The 19,547-nt window shown below is 41.1% G+C and overlaps 1 protein-coding gene across 2 annotated transcripts in view; it reads right to left on the bottom strand.

Annotated features, from left to right (window-relative positions):
• FANCC (FA complementation group C) overlaps window positions 1–19,547 on the bottom strand; it is a 269,767-nt gene that overhangs the window by 156,529 nt on the left and 93,691 nt on the right. The window lies entirely within an intron of this gene.

A 19,547-nucleotide genomic window follows, 5' to 3' on the forward strand; every position in this document is an offset into this window, starting at 1 on the left:
TGAAAATTGTACATTCACACTGAAGGCATCAAAACTATGAATTAACACGTGTGGAATTATATACTTAACAAAAAAGTGTGAAACAACTGAAAATATGTCTTATATTCTAGGTTCTTCAAAGTAGCCACCTTTTGCTTTGATGACTGCTTTGCACACTCTTGGCATTCTCTTGATGAGCTTCAAGAGGTAGTCACCGGAAATGGTTTTCACTTCACAGGTGTGCCCTGTCAGGTTTAATAAGTGGGATTTCTTGTCTTATAAATGGGGTTGGGACCATCAGTTGTGTTGTGCAGAAGTCAGGTGGATACACAGCTGATAGTCCTACTGAATAGACTGTTAGAATTTGTATTATGGCAAGAAAAAAGCAGTGGCCATCATTACTTTAAGAAATGAAGGTCAGTCAGTCCGAAAAATTGGGAAAACTTTGAAAGTGTCCCCAAGTGCAGTTGCAAAAACCATCAAGCGCTACAAAGAAACTGGCTCACATGAGGACCGCCCCAGGAAAGGAAGACCAAGAGTCACCTCTGCTTCTGAGGATAAGTTTATCCGAGTCACCAGCCTCAGAAATCGCAGGTTAACAGCAGCTCAGATTAGAGACCAGGTCAATGCCACACAGAGTTCTAGCAGCAGACACATCTCTACAACAACTGTTAAGAGGAGACTTTTTGCAGCAGGCCTTCATGGTAAAATAGCTGCTAGGAAACCACTGCTAAGGACAGGCAACAAGCCTGGGTTGTCCCAGCCACAATAGTGCCGTTAGGTTTTAACTAGCTGCAACTTGCCACATGGAAGTCCCACACACTGTGCAACTGGATGTATAGTGGCATGTAAAAGTGTGGGCACCCCTGGACAAAATTACTGTCATTGTGAACAGTTAAGCAAGTTGAAGATGAAATGAACTCTAAAATACCTAAAGTTACAGATGACACATTTCCTTTCTATTTTAGGCAAAAAAAAAAAAAAAAAGTCATTTTTTACATTTTAAAAATTACAAAAAGGAAATGATCATCTAAGCCTAATGAAGAGGTCTTAGTAGCCTCGAAAGCTTGCAATTTGTTACAATCTTTTCAGTTAGCCATTAAAAGGTATCAATCACTGACAACTCTCAAATCTTAATATTTTTCTAAGCTTAGGAAAACAATTTCTTTCAAAGTTTTAGGATTACTACCAGGAGGTGCGAGAACAGTGACAGCAACTAGCCTAAGCTGATCCATTACTCAGTCATATCACCAGCAACTCAGTTCATATTAATTCTTTAAGGACTATGCAAAGCCCTTTCTCCTACTAGCAGCAACTCCGACAATACAATAATACCAAGAAAAAGGTGTTTATTGACTTGGGGAGAATCTCCCAAACAATCACTAGCTATGAAGTCACTGTTCTTGTGTTACACTTGGTTATTATGCCACACTAATGCCTGACGAGCCACTGCGCTAACTGCCATTACAATGCAACACATAGGAGTAGGCAACTTCTGCATTACCCAGCTTTAAGACTTCTTGTTGAGGGTCAGGATCTGGCTAAGTGTTTGGTAGCACTTGTGCTCAGTCAAATATCTACCCTGCAACCTCTGGTAAATGTGACTCGTTCTGCTGTCTATACTTTTCATTTTTGTGATTTTTACTTTTAGTAAACAGAACTTACTTTTTAAGACTTTATTGCAATATTCCCTGTAAAAGAGGGAGACATAATGCAACCATTGTTGGGGTTGGAGGGCTCCTTTTTAAACAAACGTATAAGTCTCTGTGCAGTTATGTGTATATGTATTTATATATGTTAGCCAGTCGAAAAAATATGAAATGAGCTACACAACTGCATGCCACCCACTACTAAGTGAAATCTCAATTTCCCACAAGGAAGCTATACTTCAATTCTGTCCACATAAATCCGATGACACAATAAATGTAAAGATTGCTTTCCCTGCATGTCTTCAAATGCACTACTTCTCACAGCATGTGAGAAAGGCAAGTATCTGACCACTAAGGAGACCGCAGCCCCTGAATTGAAACTACAAGGCAAAATTAGAGACAACATGTTCTGGAATTATTCAGAAGAAAATTAAGTAAGAGTGATAGTGCCACTTCTATAAGATTTTCATTAGCAGCCTGTTGCCTAGTACTTTGTAGCAATTCAAACTTGAGAAATGGAAAGAGAGACTTTGACAGAATATAGAAAATCGGGAGCTGCAGTTCAGTCCAGGTATGAGATTAGTGAGTAAATGTCTGGTTTCTTCTATATTGGAAATAAAAATAATAGGGGGGTAGGGGTACCTGTCTCCAGCTCTCGCTCTGCGAGACAGAACTCTCTGTAAGATCAGCTACTGCTTTGGCTGACCCAACTATTCATTCAAATGATCGTCTCATAATACCACATTCCTCAGTGTAAATGAGACAAACTTTTTAAAGTTTTGTCGTATAACATGACATTTTTTTACTCATTTACCGTATATAGAGCCAACCGAAGAACCCGTAGGAAACCCACAAAAACATGGAGAGAACATACAAGTGCTTCTCACTAAATTAGAATATCATCAAAAAGTTAATTTATTTCAGTTCATCAATACAAAAAGTGAAACTGATATATTACATAGAGTCATTAACGTTGATGATTATGGCTTGAAGATAATGAGAACACAAAAGTCATTATCTCAGTAAATTACAGTAATTACCAAAAAACACCTACAAAGGCTTCCTAAGCGTTTAAAAAGGTCCATTAGTCTGTTTCAGTAGGCTCCACAATCATGGGGGAAGACTGCTAACTTGACAGATGTCCAGAAGGCAGTCATTGACACACTCTACAAGGAGGGTAAACCACAAAAGGTCATTGCTAAAGAAGCTGGCTGTTCACAGAGTGCTGTATCCAAGCATATTAATGAAAAGTTGAGCGGAAGGAAAAAGTGTGGTAGAAAAAGTTGCACAAGCAACCGGGATAACCGCAGCCTTGAAAGGATTGTTAAGAAAAGGCCATTCGAAAATTTGGGGGAGATTCACAAGGAGTGGACTGCTGCTGGAGTCATTGCTTCAAGACCCACCACACAGCGCCGTATCCAAGACATAGGCTACAAGTGTCGCATTCCTTGTGTTAAGCCACTCATGACCAATAGACAACACCAGAAGCGTCTAACCTGGGCTAAGGAGAAAAAGACCTGGACTGTTGTTCAGTGGTCTAAGGTGTTGTTTTCAGACGAAAGTAAATTTTGCATTTCATTTGGAAATCAAGGTCCCAGAGTCTGGAGGAAGGGTGGAGAGGCCACAATCCAAGCTGCTTGAGGTCTAGTATGAAGTTTCCACAATCAGTGATGGTCTGGGGAGCCATGTCATCTGCTGGTGTAGGTCCACTGTGTTTTATAAAGACCAAAGTCAGCGCAGCCGTCTACCAGGAAATTTTAGAGCACTTCATGCTTCCCTCTGCCAACAAGCTTTTTGGAGATGGAAATTTCATTCTCCAGCAGGACTTGGCACCTGTCCACACTGCCAAAAGTACCAATACCTGGTTTAAAAACAACAGTATCACTGTGCTTGATTGGCCAGCAAACTCACCTGACCTTAACCCCATAGAGAATCTATGGGGTACTGTCCAGAGGAAGATGAGAGACACCAAATCCAACAATGCAGACGAGCTGAAGACAGCTATCAAAGCAACCTGGGCTTCCATAACACCTCAGCAGTGCCACAGGTTGATCGCCTCCATGCCACGCTGCATTGATGCAGTAAATGATGCAAAAGGAGCCCCGATCAAGCATTGAGTGCATTTACTGAACATACATTTCAGTAGGCCAACATTTCGGATTTTAACCCCTTTCCGACGTGGTACGTAACAGTACGTACCACTTTGGAACCCCCGGTTCAGAGCGGGCTTCGGCGCTGAGCCCGCACTGAACCAGGCACATGTCAGCTGATTTATACAGCTGACGTGCTCGCAACAGCCGCGGGTGGAATCGCGATCCACCCGCGGCTGTTAACTAGTTACATGCCGCTGTTAATCTCTGACAGTGGCATTTAATAGCGCCGCGCTGGACGGAAGCGCATCACTAACTCCGTCCATCGGTGACCCCATCACATGATCGCGGGTGAACGATGGGTTGGCATGACAACCCAGAGTCTGCAACAGACCCCTGTGGTTGTCATGCCCAGATTGCTATGAGCGCCGCCCAGCAAGTGAGCAAATCTGCTACATACAGGCGATCTGCTCATCGCCTGTATGCAGCAGAGCCGATTAGGCAAGTGCTGCTTTTAGTCTCACATGGAGACTATAGAAGCAAGCAAAAAAACATTTTTTTTTAAAAACCATTAAAAAAATATATAAAAAGTTTAAAATCACCCCCTTTCGCCCCATTCAAAATAAAACAATAAAAAAAAAAACCACATACACATATTTGGTATTGCCGGGTTCAGAATCGCCCAATCAATATAAAAAAAGAATTAATCCAATCTGTAAATGGCGTAATGAGAAAACAAGTCTAAAAAGCCAGAATTACGTTTTTTTTTGTTGCCGCAACATTGCAATAAAATGCAATAATGGGTGACCAAAACATCACATCTATCCCAAAAAGGTATCAATAAAAACGTCAACTCTGCACGCAAAAAATAAGCCCTCACCTGGTCCCAGATCAAGAAAAATGGAGACGCTAGAGGTCTCGCAAAATGGCATTTTTTTTAAGCAAACTTTGGATTTCTTTTTCACCACTTAAATAAAAAAGAACCTATACATGTTTGGTGTCTACGAATTCGTAATGACCTGGAGAATAATAATGGCAGGTCAGTTTTAGCATTCAGTGGACTTGGTAAAAAAAACAAAAACAAAAAACACACAACTGCTGTATTGCACTTTTATTGCAATTTCACCAGACTTGGAATTTTTTCCCGTTTTCCAGTACATGATATGGTAAAACCAGTGATGGCGTTCAAAAGTACAACTTGTCCCGCAAAAAATAAGCCCTCACACGGCCATATTAACCGAAAAAAAAAAGTTATGGCTCTGGGAACAAGGGGAGCAAAAAACGAAAACGCAAAAACAGAAAATGCTCCGGTCATGAAGGGGTTAAAAACATTTTTCAAGCTGTTGTTATAAAGTATTCTAATTTAATGAGATAATGACTTTTGTGTTTTCATTGGCTATAAGCCATAATCATCAACATTAACAGAAATAAACACTTGAAATAGATCACTCTGTTTGTAATGACTCTATATAATATGAGTTTCACTTTTTGGATTGAAGAACTGAAATAAATTAACTTTTTGATGATATTCTAATTTAGTGAGATGCACTTGTACAAACTCCTTGCAGATGTTGTTCTTGGTGGGGTTTGAACTCAGAGCTCCAGCATTGCAAGGAAATGTGCAACAGATGAAAATAAAATGTTTCTCTGGATTTTTTTTTTAATTAATACTCTTCATCTCCATAATTTTTTTTTGTTTTCGGTTGACCTAGCACCTATTTAAAAGACTTAAATAAAGCTTTTGAAGGTATGTTCACACTCCCTCTTTTTCCATAATTTTTTGAGCTAGCCTATGAAAAAAATGGTAGAAAAAGCACTAACAAAATGGTCAAAAGAATGGATCTTTTAATTTGTATTGGAAAGTGACTTGCTGTTCATGTGTTTACTATTAAAAATCTTTGAAACGCATCAGGCTTTCAAAGACAAAGCCTTTAAAAAGAAGTAACATACATTCTTCAGACGCTCAATACTTTAGAATGAAAGTCAATAGGGTGGTTAAAAAGACACCCGGAAGCACCTAAGGGTCTAAAAAATCTGCTAATGATTGTTTTACTTAATTGCTGAATGGATTTAAAAATCTGTCCTAAAAATGCAAGTAAATATATGCTCCAAAAAGACTAAAAAAATAAATCACTCCAAAAAATACAGAGTGAAAAATTTTGAAAAAGTTCTCAGGAAACAACCAAAAAATGCTATAAAAATACACTTCAGTTTACAAAACTCTAGAGAAAAAAAAACGATTCCAAAAGAGTCTTCTTCTCAAAAAAACATACGTTTTTGACTGCTGGAAAGAGACTTGACGTGAACATACCCTTAATTGTTTAAACACGGAGAAGGCCAAAAAAAAAAATGAAATAAAAAAAAAAGCAGGCATAATAGCCCCACAAAATAGGCTATAATCATGCCAATTACCTGGATTCATGACTAATAATATGGAAAAATGGAAATGACTGTAATTGAAATAAACAAACATATTTTCTGGTTTCATTGTAAGGAAACCAGAATTCTCAACGTCAAACATTTTTGTGCTTCTTTCAAATATGGTTAACCACATTGAACCTAGGTTGCAATCGAGATAGAGCCAAAAATACTAGGAGAAAAAGACTGTCATTTGTGTTACTATATTTCTTTCACAGATTCCAACTCATTTCCTTGTACCTTAGTGTTACTAGGATAGGAAAACTGATGCAGTGCTGCTACTGTGGCTAAGACCACACAACTTCGCAGTGGAAAACATCCAAGTTCCATCAGTGAGTCACGCTCAGCTCTGGTACGAGGTTCAGTTATGCATGTATGATATCCATCAGGTTTACAAGTTTGCATATGGCAGAGGCAGTGAACAATTAACTGTGTAAAGCCTAAAATTTATTAAAAGTCCTTCTTCTGAGTAGTAGCCACAGAGCAAAACTTGCCTGTATTTTTCACCGCCAAGACATCCATTTCACTAACAGGTTAAGTTAATGCCTGACCCATAAATATGATATTTCCTATGCTACAATTGAACAGTTTTAAGCCAAAAAGTAACAGGACACCTTTGGCTGAATCCATGTTAGACAAACAAACGTACAGAGTTGTTGATTTTTCTTACTCAGTTCTCGTCTAGAGATTTTCGAGTTTCAAAGCCAGACAGAGTAGACACCTACAGCAAAGTGTAGCTGCCTTGTGGTTGAAAACCTACACCGACATCTGCCAATGCCAAGCTCAAAACACCAACATTTCAAAGTAGGGGTTTTATTAAGTAGATTGTAATACAAATTTGTTGGCAAAATTAATATTATAATCACTGTTGACTTGTATTTTACAATCCTGTCCAAATTAAAATCATACCTACATATTCCTAATAAAATTATAAACACTTTTAGTAATTATAGCACAACAAGGTAACAATGAAAAATAGGACCTCATAAGTAATAAGGGGCATACCACTAAACATTAGGTAAGCAAAAGAGGGACCATAAGTGTTTCAAAAACCCCAGAATAAAGCGTAGTTAGAACACAATGTGTTGACTAAAAAAGGAAAATACTTTATTTGAATATTTAAAAAGACACATATAGTATAAATTGCATGTGTGAACAGACATAACATGGGCAGATGAGGCAACAGAGGGTAGATAGAGACACAGCTGGTATCAAATTTACACTGGACCTATAATAGGTCACATAGTCCAACCCATACCATCCATTGATCACAACAAAAGTGTGCAGGGAAAGTTATAGTAACATAGATCATATGACCTGTATCAGGTCAAATATATACAGTCATCAAAAATCCTGCAACACACAGAAAATATAAGTATCACATGGATAAGGTTAAATAAGACATACTTAGTGAAGGTAAAAAGGATAACCAGCAGTGCCAGGGGAAGCCGCGACACGTGTTTCCGTACTTCCTCAGGGGGCAGTGGTGGGGTGTGTGTGGATACAAGGCCTCTTATATGAGCCCTATAAAGAGCAAGTGGGTACTGACCAATAGAGGCGCACAGCAGCGGACTTTTAGTAATTATAAGCAATTCTATGACCAACAATTGCCATACACTAAAGGGATTTTGACAGCCATTATTTTTTTTATGTCTACAAATCATTACCCATAGGGTTGGCATTAAGAGGAATTCAACGGAAAACATCTCTAGAGGTTTAATTCCATACAAAAGGAATTTTAAAAAGTTGTTCCCAAGATTTCCAGTAGGTGGAAAATGGATTCCAAAGCTGTTTAGACTGAAAATTTTAGACCTGCAGGCAATTCCAAGTATAACCGTTTTGGGTGAATCACTAAAATTCCCTGAGACCACATTACAGGACTCTCTTTGTACTGAGCTTTTAACACTCCCACACAACCCGGATGAGAGCTACCTTCTGCCTTTTCCAGTTTTTACAGATAAAACCTTTACATACATATCAAAAGAGATGACTAGCAGGGGTCTTTTACTTTAAAATGGAAATTGTTTTAAAAGAAATTGAAAGATATAAAACTGAAACAAATCCCAACAAGGGCATGATCAGCAGCCACTGAGACCAGACACGCACTAGTGAAGCTCCATTTTTAAAAAAAGGTTCAAAGGACCTGGCAAAAGCCCCCATCCTTCCAGTCAGGTCCAGATTACTGGCATCACTAAAGCCTAAAATTGAAAAATAATGCAATGTGTGCAAATTAGTCCTCCACTTCTGAGTAGATGGTACTTGTATGACCTCATTCACACCTTCAGGTATCCTGTTCTCTATTAATCCACACTGCATCCACATCAGGTGCACCCTGTCTCACCTATCGCACGATAAGATAGAAGAAGGACACATCCTCCCAATGGTGAAGCGCCATGGAAATTAGTATACAGCAAGAAAGCTTTATTATACTCACAAGATAAAAATTTGTTTAAGTGTACAAATATTATCGTGGTAAGGTCTTCCAAAAAAAGACATTGACAAGTGAGAGGAATCAGAGTACGCATACACCGACACTGTAGATGCAGAGTGTGCACACACTGTCTCCGTGCAGGCACACACTGTAGACGCAGAGTGTGCACACACTGTCTCCGTGCAGGCACACACTGTAGACGCAGAGTGTGCACACACTGTCTCCGTGCAGGCACACACTGTAGACGCAGAGTGTGCGCACACTGTCTCCGTGCAGAGTGTGCGCACACTGTCTCCGTGCAGAGTGTGCGCACACTGTCTCCGTGCAGAGTGTGCGCACACTGTCTCCGTGCAGAGTGTGCGCACACTGTCTCCGTGCAGAGTGTGCGCACACTGTCTCCGTGCAGAGTGTGCGCACACTGTCTCCGTGCAGAGTGTGCGCACACTGTCTCCGTGCAGAGTGTGCGCACACTGTCTCCGTGCAGAGTGTGCACACACTGTCTCCGTGCAGAGTGTGCACACACTGTCTCCGTGCAGAGTGTGCACACACTGTCTCCGTGCAGAGTGTGCACACACTGTCTCCGTGCAGAGTGTGCACACACTGTCTCCGTGCAGAGTGTGCACACACTGTCTCCGTGCAGAGTGTGCACACACTGTCTCCGTGCAGAGTGTGCACACACTGTCTCCGTGCAGGCACAATCTCATCCCTCTCTCCTGTGAGCATTTGCCGCCCACTACTATGTGATCCTGAGAGCAGAGAGCGGCCACTGCAGACAGGAAAGGCGGATGAGAACGCACATGACAACACACTGACACTGGCTCCTGCAGTGTTAGTGTGTGCAGGGCTAGGGATTTAATTCAAGTAGTGCTCCAAAGCAAACACAGTCATTCAACATGATGGGAGGTGCAGAGAATCGTAATTCAGAAGGAGGACCGATGCACTGAGCTCTGGAACCCTTCATTTACATAATCAACAAAACTATTATCATGTAAAATAAAATAAGTAAAACCTGCACTACAAGTATTAATACTATAGGAGCTTAGTCGCCTATGAATAGTCACATATCCCCTTTAAGGTCTGTGGTCCGTGTTGGCCTGTACTCTCTTCACTAACATCAGGCTGTGTGCCCACGTAGCATTTTTCAAGCGTATATGCTGCGGAATTTCCGCAGCGTAAACGCTTGAAAAACGCATGTATATCCGCACCCCATGGTCCCCAATGGCATTCCGCAATGTCAATGCCCATGCTGCGGATTTTTCCGCAGCGTTTATGCTGCGTTCAAAAATCCGCAGCATGTCATTTAATTTTGCGTTTCCGCATGCAGAATTGCCTTTGTCCAATGCATAAAAAACGCAAGGCAATTCCGCATGTGGAAAACGCGTGATAAACGCGCGAAAAATGCGCGATAAACGCGTGCGGAATTCCGCATGCGTTTTTCCGGGAGAGGACTTGCAGAAATGAAGCAGAAATTTTCTGCTTCATAAATGCAACGTGGGCACATAGCCTGTCAGTGGTTTCCAGGGTACCCATTTTACTCTCGAATGAGTAAGAAATACCATAGTCAAAATTAAACATTTTCCTGACATAACATTCATATACAACCAGTTTGATTTTTTTCTTCTAAACTTCAAACAGATCATAAAATAAACTAAAATGCACTCATGATTTCTGTGCAACCACCTTATTAGTTCTACATAAATTTGTATAGTCTACAACATAAATAGCCACAATCTATAATTACTGACCAAGGAAATTATGCATGACACAAAAATGTATCTACAGAGATGTTTCAAGCTACAATTACCTGAGGTTACAATATTTTCAGCATACAGTGTCTTTTAATAGACTATCTTAGCCAGGTGTGTACATAGAAATCATGGAGCCCATAGCAGATGGGCGGTGTCGCAGCAGAGCTTATCTCACAACTTTGCAACCCTTACAAAGTAATTTTTTTCCTTTGAAGCCTTTTGATTCCCCTTTTATTGCTCCATAAAATATGATGCCAACAATATTCCCGCAAACACAGTAGGATACCCCCACAGTGAATTCCTCCAAAATAACCTCCACACACAGTATGATGACCCCATTGTACCCCACCTGTCAAAGTATGGTGGGGTATGATTTCTTAACTGTAACCTCCACACAGCCCTGCAAACAGTATAATGGCACCAGTAATCGCCCTCCAAACAGTATAATGGCCTCCTCATAGTCCTGAAAAGTGTATAATAGCCCCCACATAGCCCTGAAAACAATAGAACGGCCCCCACATAGCCCTGCAAATAGTATACAGTATAATGGCCCCCACATAACCCTGCAAACAGTATAATGGCCTACCACATAGCCCTGCAAACAGTATAATGGCCCCCACATAGCCCTGCAATATATATATTGGCCCCCAAATAGCCCTCCATAAAAGTATAAAGGCCCCAAACACAGCCCTCCATATAATATAATGGCGCCCACATAGCCCTCCAAATATAGCCCATGTATTATATAGTATAATGACCCCCATAAAACCCTCATAATCCCTTGCCAGCAGGCTCTTTATTAGGCAGCTGATCCCACCATTCCTGGACCAAAAGTTGGTTCCTAGCTTATTAGCACATAGTTTATGCATTTCACCATATTCTGCTTCCCATTAACGACCCGGCTTGTTCACCCGTCCTGTCTGACCTCACTGCTCCTGACCTCAGCTACTTGTATCGAACCTGTGCTGGCTACACTGACCTCCGATTGTCTGACCACGTCTTTGTCCTCCTGTACCACGTACCCACGCCACTGACCCTCCAGCTCCAGACTGCCCTGGAATGGGACCAGGTGTCTTCCGGCTGCCCAGCCTACCCTCACCACCAGAGTCTCTAGTAAAGACCCAATATACACCTAGTTACGCCCCTTGGCGCAGTGGATCCATACCCACCAGCATTACAAACAGGCTCCACATAACCTTCATATAGTATAATGGGCCATACATAGCCCTTCACATAGTACAATGGGCCCCACATTGCCATTCATGTAGTGTAATGAGCCCCACATTGCCTTTCAAGTAGTATGTGCCCCACATTGCCCTCTGTGTAGTATAATTCACCTCAACATTGCCTTCCACGTAGTATTATGCACCCCACATTGCCTTCCACATAGTATAAAGCACCCCACATTGCCTTCCATGTAGTATAATGGCCCCCACATTGCCTTCATTGTAGTATAATGGGCCCGACAGAGCCTTCCATATAGTATAATGCACCTCACATTGCCTTTGTAGTATAATGGGCCCCACAGAGACTTCCATATAGTGTAATGGGCCCTACATTGCCGTCCACATAGTATAATGAACCTCACATTGCCTTCCACGTAGTATAATGCGCCCCAAAGCCTTCCATGTAGTATAATGCGCCCCAACATTGCCTTGCATGTAGAATAATGCACGCCACATTGCTTTCCACATAGTATAATGCGCCCCGCATTGCCTTCCATGTAGTATAATGGCCCCCATATGACCTTCATTGTAGTATAATAGGCCCCACAGAGCCTTCCATATACACTCTCTGACAGAAGTTATGTCGCTTAGCTATGCTATGTAAATAAAAGCTTAGCTGACGTTAAATTCATCCATTGGTTTTATAAATTACTCTTTTGAAAGAGGAAATTGTGCAGCAGGATGGTGCTCCATCTCATACATCCATCTCTACAACAAAGTTCCTCCAGGCAAAAAAGATCAAGGTGCTCAAGGACTGGCCAGCCCAGTCACCAGACATGAACATCATTGAGCATGTTTGGGGTAGGATGAAAGAGGAAGCTTGGAAGACAAAACCAAAGAATCTAGATGAACTCTGGGAGGCATGTAAGACGGCATTCATTGCTATTCCTGATGACTTCATTAATAAATTGCATGCATCATTGTTGAACTGCATGGATGCAGTCCTTCAAGCTCATGGAAGTCACACAAAATATTAAATATGACTAATAGCACCACAACTTCATTCAAAGTTATGCAACATATATTTGTATTTTAAGATAATTATTTGTTTGAATATCACATTACTTTCTGTGCGCGACAAAACTTTTGTCTTGCCAAAATCTGACCATTCTGTGTTCATTAAATGATCAATATTTCAGCATTGATGCCAATTTATTTTCCCAACCCAAACCAAATTTGGGAGGGCTTCAGCTTTCAAAAGAGTACAGTAATTTATAAAACCAATGGATGAATTTAATGTCAGGTTATAAGCTTTTATTTACATAACATGGATAAGCGACATAACTTCTGTCAGGGTGTGTAGTATAATACACCCCACATTGCCTTCCACGTAGTATAATGGCCCCCACATTTCCTTCTTTGTAGTATAATGGCCCCCACATTTCCTTCTTTGTAGTATAATGGGCCCCACAGAGCCTTAAATATAGTGTAATGGGCCCCACATTGCCTTCCACATAATATAATGAACTCTACACTGCCTTCCACATAGTATAATGCACCCTGACCCCATTAACCCTCAAAGGCCCTCCAAACAGTATAATGGCCCACACAATGTACTCAATGATTAAAGAAATAAATAAATACTAACCTTCCTAGTACCCGCGCTGCTCCTGTGTCTACAGCGTGTGGTCTGAAGCACCACACATCTCGGCACAGAGGACGCGCTATAGTGACATCATATCCACTGCGCTGAGACATCAGAGCTCAGATGCAGGACAATGATGGAGGAGAGAGAACTGCTCCCTCTTCCATCATTGCTTTCAACTATATCGGCATCTATGATGCCGATATGGTTGAAAGTGTGATGCAGGGCGGAGGGAGGGGTCCCAGTGCCAGCGCTGGCACCAGGCCCCCTCAGCTTATGGGCCCTATAGTGGCCGCAAGGTCTCTCGCCATTGGTGGTACGCCACTGATCTTAACATGAAATCACATTCAATTTAATGTTAAGCAGTGATGATCTGCAGAGCACACACTAGGCTAGAAGATTCAGACAATGGTCATGTGCATTTCACTGGTAAAATGTTTGTGAATCACTACATGACACTGGGGGCAAGTAGTGCCAATCTGCAGATGGATACACTGATGTACTGTCTAATGGTGCTACTCTACTATTCACAGTACTAGATGCACTGGAATTTACTATGGCCCTTAAAGCACCATTCCAGTGTTTTTTTATTTCAGGGCTGGAGTGGTGCTACTAAACTAACTTCCCTGGCCCTAGTCTTACGAGACACCATTTTCAGTTCTTACCAGTGTCGCTCCGGTCCAGATCCGCCATCTTGTGACCACAGCTTCTGACTGACCTGAAGTCAGAGGTAATTGTTAGAAGCTCTCCACGTAAATCTATGAGAGCATGGTTCTAGCTTTCATTGACTTACATTGAGTTGTGACTTCTCGCCCAGCAAACACTGGAGCGATCCGGCAGGTCACAAACTGCTGGAGACCGACCTGAGCCGCACCGATAAAAGATGAAGACGGCGGCTAGTAAGTATGAGACAAGGAGCAGGGAACTTAGTTTAGTAGCACCACTTCACCGCTGCAATAAAAAAAACGCTGGAGTGGGGCTTTAATTGAGGAAGAGGACCTGCTCAGTACAGAAAGCAAAGGGCAGAAAGGAATTATCTGAATGGCTACACAGTACCTCTTCTATAAAGTATCAGATAGCCTCCTGAATCCACTAGATGGTACTAATGATGTCCTAAATTAGAGGCACAGCTCTAAAGCCACATGTTACTAAAGCAAAATGAAGCAAAACATTTCTCAAAATAAAAGAAAAAAAACAGCCAGTGCTACATGGAATGCTATTTACTCCAGTTTAGCTTGAAAATCACTGTTGCATGAGGAGAAAACTGACAAAGTCTTTAGACTGTGACCACCCACATTATGGGAAGCACTATGATTAAAGGGAGTTCTGTGCTCCAATATCTGCCAGCACAGTCTGCTCCATGCTGTAATTATTATATTTGCAGTCTTCTCATAATCTGTTTCATGTGTTGTGGCAAGTCTCCCTCACATTACCCATCCTGAATAAAACAAGGTGAAATATTTGTAACACACTCGAATAATTGGGGCATCGGAAAAATAAAAAATTACAAGTTGAGCAAAAAAAAACAAACAACCAAAAAAAACCCCCAACACAATACATACAGAAGACAAGCAGTTTGTAAACATTGTGCAGCCTCTTCTAATGAACTGGTCGAGTTCAGTACCCCCTCCTCAACCCCCTGTCTAATAATGAGCCAAGTCATTAACCGAGGTCTTAAAAAGCCTGAAACCATGTAAGTTGTGGTTTAAGACTGCACCAAGAGAACAGTAAAAACAGTCAAATGCATCTGTCACTTTGTTAAGAGATTACACAAATTGGACATTATTGATTAACCCATGGATTTACAATTTCAATACATTTTCCTGTAACGGCTCTAGGGAATCTTGTAAAGAAAAGAAAGAGGGAAAAAAACAGCAGTCGCTATACTAATAAAAAGAACTTAAGCATGTCAGTAATGAAAACCAGCACCGAATAAAAAGAAAAATATGTCCCATAGTATTAGAACATCTGCCAGCCAAAGGAATCATCGGCACCCCCTAAACACAGCACGGACTCTAGGTAAACCTCTACAGGTTCTAAGCTGGGAAAAGTTGATACCTTGGCTAAGTACTAAAAAACCTAGCCAAGACTCAATGAGAAGGTGGTAGACAGGGAAACATGCAGTTTTATTGGTTGTTTAGCAATTTTACGCTTTTTTTTTTTTGTTTCATTAAACTGTAAAAAATAGGTCAGACATAAAAGTCTTCTTCGCTACAGTATTCAGAATGCTATGCTAATAGTCTTCTATGTTGTACTGAAGAAGTCACGATTAAGCTAAAGGCAAGACAGCCACACTATGGATTTCTACTATTTTAAGGGCTCATGCAGACGTCCGAGCGCGGACCACTAATGCAGGGACTGGCCATGGCTATCACAGTGCGAGAATAAAAGCTTCATATATTTCTTTGAAGCTGTCACGTTCCAGTCAGGAGAGCTGTGAGCAGTCTGTACATTAGAGTCTGGGCTCAGACCGATTTGCATGTATTGAATGAACCCTAAAACACTAGGTGTCACCTTAAACCAACAAAACAATTGCAATTTCTTAATATTGCAGACTCTCTTGCTTCCTCCCCTGCCCAGGAGCTGTGGTATGATCAGACCATGTTCCTGCACGGTCAGACACAGCCATTACACAGTACACAGCAGAGGCACATTTATAAGATTATCTCAGCACAGGAACATTTTAAACACATCCAATTGTGGAACTTATTATTTCAAGATCTATTGATTAAAATGAACATTAGTTAGTGGGAAAACCCCTTCAATATGTTGAATGCGACTTCAAGCAACTGAACAGTGTGCATGCACTGCAAAATAGATGCGACTGGTTAGTGCTGTGTCTTACAACAATAACAGGAAAGAAGTGGGCACAGTGCAATTTCAATGGCATTTTCTGGTTTCACCATTACATGATACCAATCACAATGACATGACCTGGGTGGTAATTATAACATCCAGTCTGCTCTGCCTTTACTTACGGTAGATAATTACCATTGCGGATACGTTTCTGTGCCTTTGTAGCTCACACATCCCCAAAACATCAGCGTTCCACCTCCGTGTTTTACTGTAGGAATGGTGTTCCTTTCATAATAGGCCTTGTTGATCTCTCTCCAAATGTAACATTTATGGTTGTGACCAAAAAGTTAAATTTTGGTCTCATCACTCCAAATGACCTTGTTCTAGAAGTTTTGAGGCTTGTCTCTGTGCTGTTTGGCATATTGTAGGCTAGATACTTTTTGGCATTTGCGCAGTAATGCCTTTCTTCTGGCGACTCGACCATGCAGCTCATTTTGCTTCAAGTGCCTCCTTATTGTGCATCTTGAAACAGCCACATCGCTAGTTTTAAGAGAGTCCTGAATTTCAGCTGATGTTATTTGTGGGGTTTTATTTGCATCCCATACAATTTTCCTAGCAGTTGTGGCCGAAATTTTGTTGGTCTACCTGACCGTGGTTTGGTTTTTACAGAGCACCTGATTTTCTATTTGTTAATCACAGTTTGAACGCTGCTGACTGGCATTCAATTCCTTGGATATTTTTTTGTATCCCTTTCTTGTGTTATACAGTTCAACTACCTTTTCCCGTAGATCCGGTGACAATTCTTTTGCTTTCCCCATGACTCACAATCCAGAAATGTCAGTGGCTGGATGAAAGATGCAAGAGTCTGTCTGGGTCCCAGAAACTCACTCAGCTTTTATGCACACACACTGATTACAAGTAAACAGGTCACAGGTGAGGATGTTACCTTTAGTAGCCATTCAAACCCATTTGTGTAAAATGCTGTGCATTTTATCAGGCCAAAATCACCAGAGTATGTGAACTTTTGATCAGGGTCATTTGGATGTTTTTGGTTGTCATTAAGATTTAAAAAGAGAAAACACAGTAGTTGGACAATAAATGGCTTCACCCAACCAATAAGTTTTCAGATTGGGTGCTCACTATTTTATATACGGTACTCAATAACGATGAGTGGAGAAAAAGTTTTTTTTGTTATCATTCATATTCTCTGAAACAAGGCCAAGGAAGGAAAAATTCTGCCGGGGTATGTAAACTTTTGAGCACAACTGTATACAGAATTTAGTAGTCAATAAACTTTGTAATTCTTTATTAATCCCCTTCTACTGCCAAACTGCAGATATACATTATTGCTGACTGTGCCTGCATTCTAAAGCTGGCCACATACATTAGATAACTGCAGGCAGAATGATTGTTAAGCCGACTGCTATCTGTTCCGACTCTCCCATCATACACATGAATGTTCAACTTGGTCAAGTGCACTGGTGTTCTCAATGAGAGATTGTCAGACGCCTCAGGCAGTGGTATGTCTCTCCGGCAAACAAAAAGGATCGTCCACTAAAATTTCAAGACTGGAACCTTCTCTTCCCTGATATCATCTTTCAGAGGAGAGTGAAATGATCACACTTATCTCACACATAATGCTAAACACTGCACTCCAACTTAGCATTGCATAGAGTACTGGGATCTGAATACAGGAAGCCATCTTCCTGCGTTATGCCTGTGGTCATTGAAATAAATTAAATTTTGGTATAGACATTCTGATATTTGAAGGTTTTGGGCTAAACATTTAATTCATTTATTGCGGTTATGATAGTCTAGTAAAAACTCGTCAAAATACATAACTTATCAAACACACAAAGTCATCATAGATTGTTTTTACCTTTAAATAAGCGGATAGAATAATACACGTATAACGCAGTAGCAGTGTCATCTCTTGTCAGAGTCCTAAATAAGTATCGAGAAACACCACACGCAGAGCATTCCAAAACTAATTAACTCACACCCTGGGTGCTCTTAACCACCCACGAGCTGTTACTCCAGGATGAATGGAAAATGATGGGAGATTTGGAAAGAAATGCTTTTCAGTTGGTTGGTACCACAATATTTATACAGTCGGAATGCACTTGATGGTGCCAGGTTTTTTCCCCCAATAGATCATCTGCCACTGCTGATTATAGCTTATGAACAAGCCTTTGGTTTACAATGTAAGGATTAGAAATATTAAACACGTTCGCCCTGTGTGGGCTAAGCCGAAGGAAGAGCAAAAATTACTAAACAGAAGTTAAAAATTAGAAAGAAGCTTTTTTTTTTCGCTAGACTGGAGTCTTAGGCCGCAATTCATCAACGCTAGTAAATTGGTGGTGTGCGCCTCCGTATGATTAGTCACAAACCGTACTCTAGCCAGGAACTAAAGTAAGATCTCTGGCATGAGGTAAGCCACAGCTAATCATGAATTAGACAAGCTATGGCGTTACATCACCGTTCGCCCATTTTTGGTGAAGCTGGGCAAAACTGTCGTGGAAACGCAGAGCTGTGCAAAAAAATTGCTACTTTTCAAAGTGATTTGTGCCAGAATTCTGAAGTAATCCAATTGATAAATTCGGGATCAGAGTTTAAACAGATAGTTAATGTTTATAGTGCATGTTAATTATGTTCTAAAATGGCCCATTTTACCATGATGGGAAAAAAATAGAACAAAGACAGCTCAGACTGCTCACAAAGTGTCATCTGGGAGTTCCTGGAAGGGTACAAAGTCAATGTCAACAGTATCAATATTGTAGAGATTCACACTCTCTGGTAGGTATTCGGCATTAGGCCTTAAGTAGTGTTCACACAGGCAATGCAGTTTTGGTCCAAATAGGTGCAGTTTTTATTGCTTTCCACAGGTTGCACAGCACCAAAATACTCAAACATAAATCCCTAGCCTTGTCCAGGCGCTAACTAAACAGAACAGACCCTGGCTACTTATACACGGCAGAACTTGCCCCAGCTCGGTAAAAAAAAACAGCTATTGTCCATAACAACCACTGACGCTTACGGTTCTCCGCACACAGCCTGTGCAGACTCTTCTCAGAGAGGGATTCTGCCCTCTGTTTAGCGCCAATACACATCCAGTCTGGTGCCCACGGTCTGTGCATTCACGAGCTAACACATTTGCCTCTGCTACATCCAGCAGACTGACTCCTCAGTCACTCCATTTAAAGAGAGATCCTGGCACATGTCTCTCTCTCAGCTACAGCTCATAATTTGACTGGTCCCATAATGAATCTACTTCCTGCTTCTTAGAGAAACCATGCAGGTGCTTCTTATCAAACACTGCAGAGCTTGGACTTAACCCTGTCCTTACCAGCTATGCGAACATATATTATATAAATGATATACTGTGTCCGTGTGTGTGGATGGATAGATTTCGGCAAACTACTGCACAAACAACTTTAGTTAAAAGTGTCCACAGGGATTGTTCTGCATGACCTTTAAAATTTCTTCCAGTAGTGCAGCCACTGAAGCTAGTTTTCTACAGTATAAAACATATTTAGGCTTCACCACAGGTAGAAGTGGAGGAGTGTTAAGTCAGGGGAACAAGGTGGGAATTCACCATTGTCATACTTCACACATTCTCATATTC

Source organism: Phyllobates terribilis, unplaced genomic scaffold (genome assembly GCF_046119375.1).
Source record: "Phyllobates terribilis strain yellow unplaced genomic scaffold, ASM4611937v1 Scaffold_1__5_contigs__length_1240528914, whole genome shotgun sequence".
Classification (NCBI taxonomy): Eukaryota; Metazoa; Chordata; class Amphibia; order Anura; family Dendrobatidae; genus Phyllobates; species Phyllobates terribilis.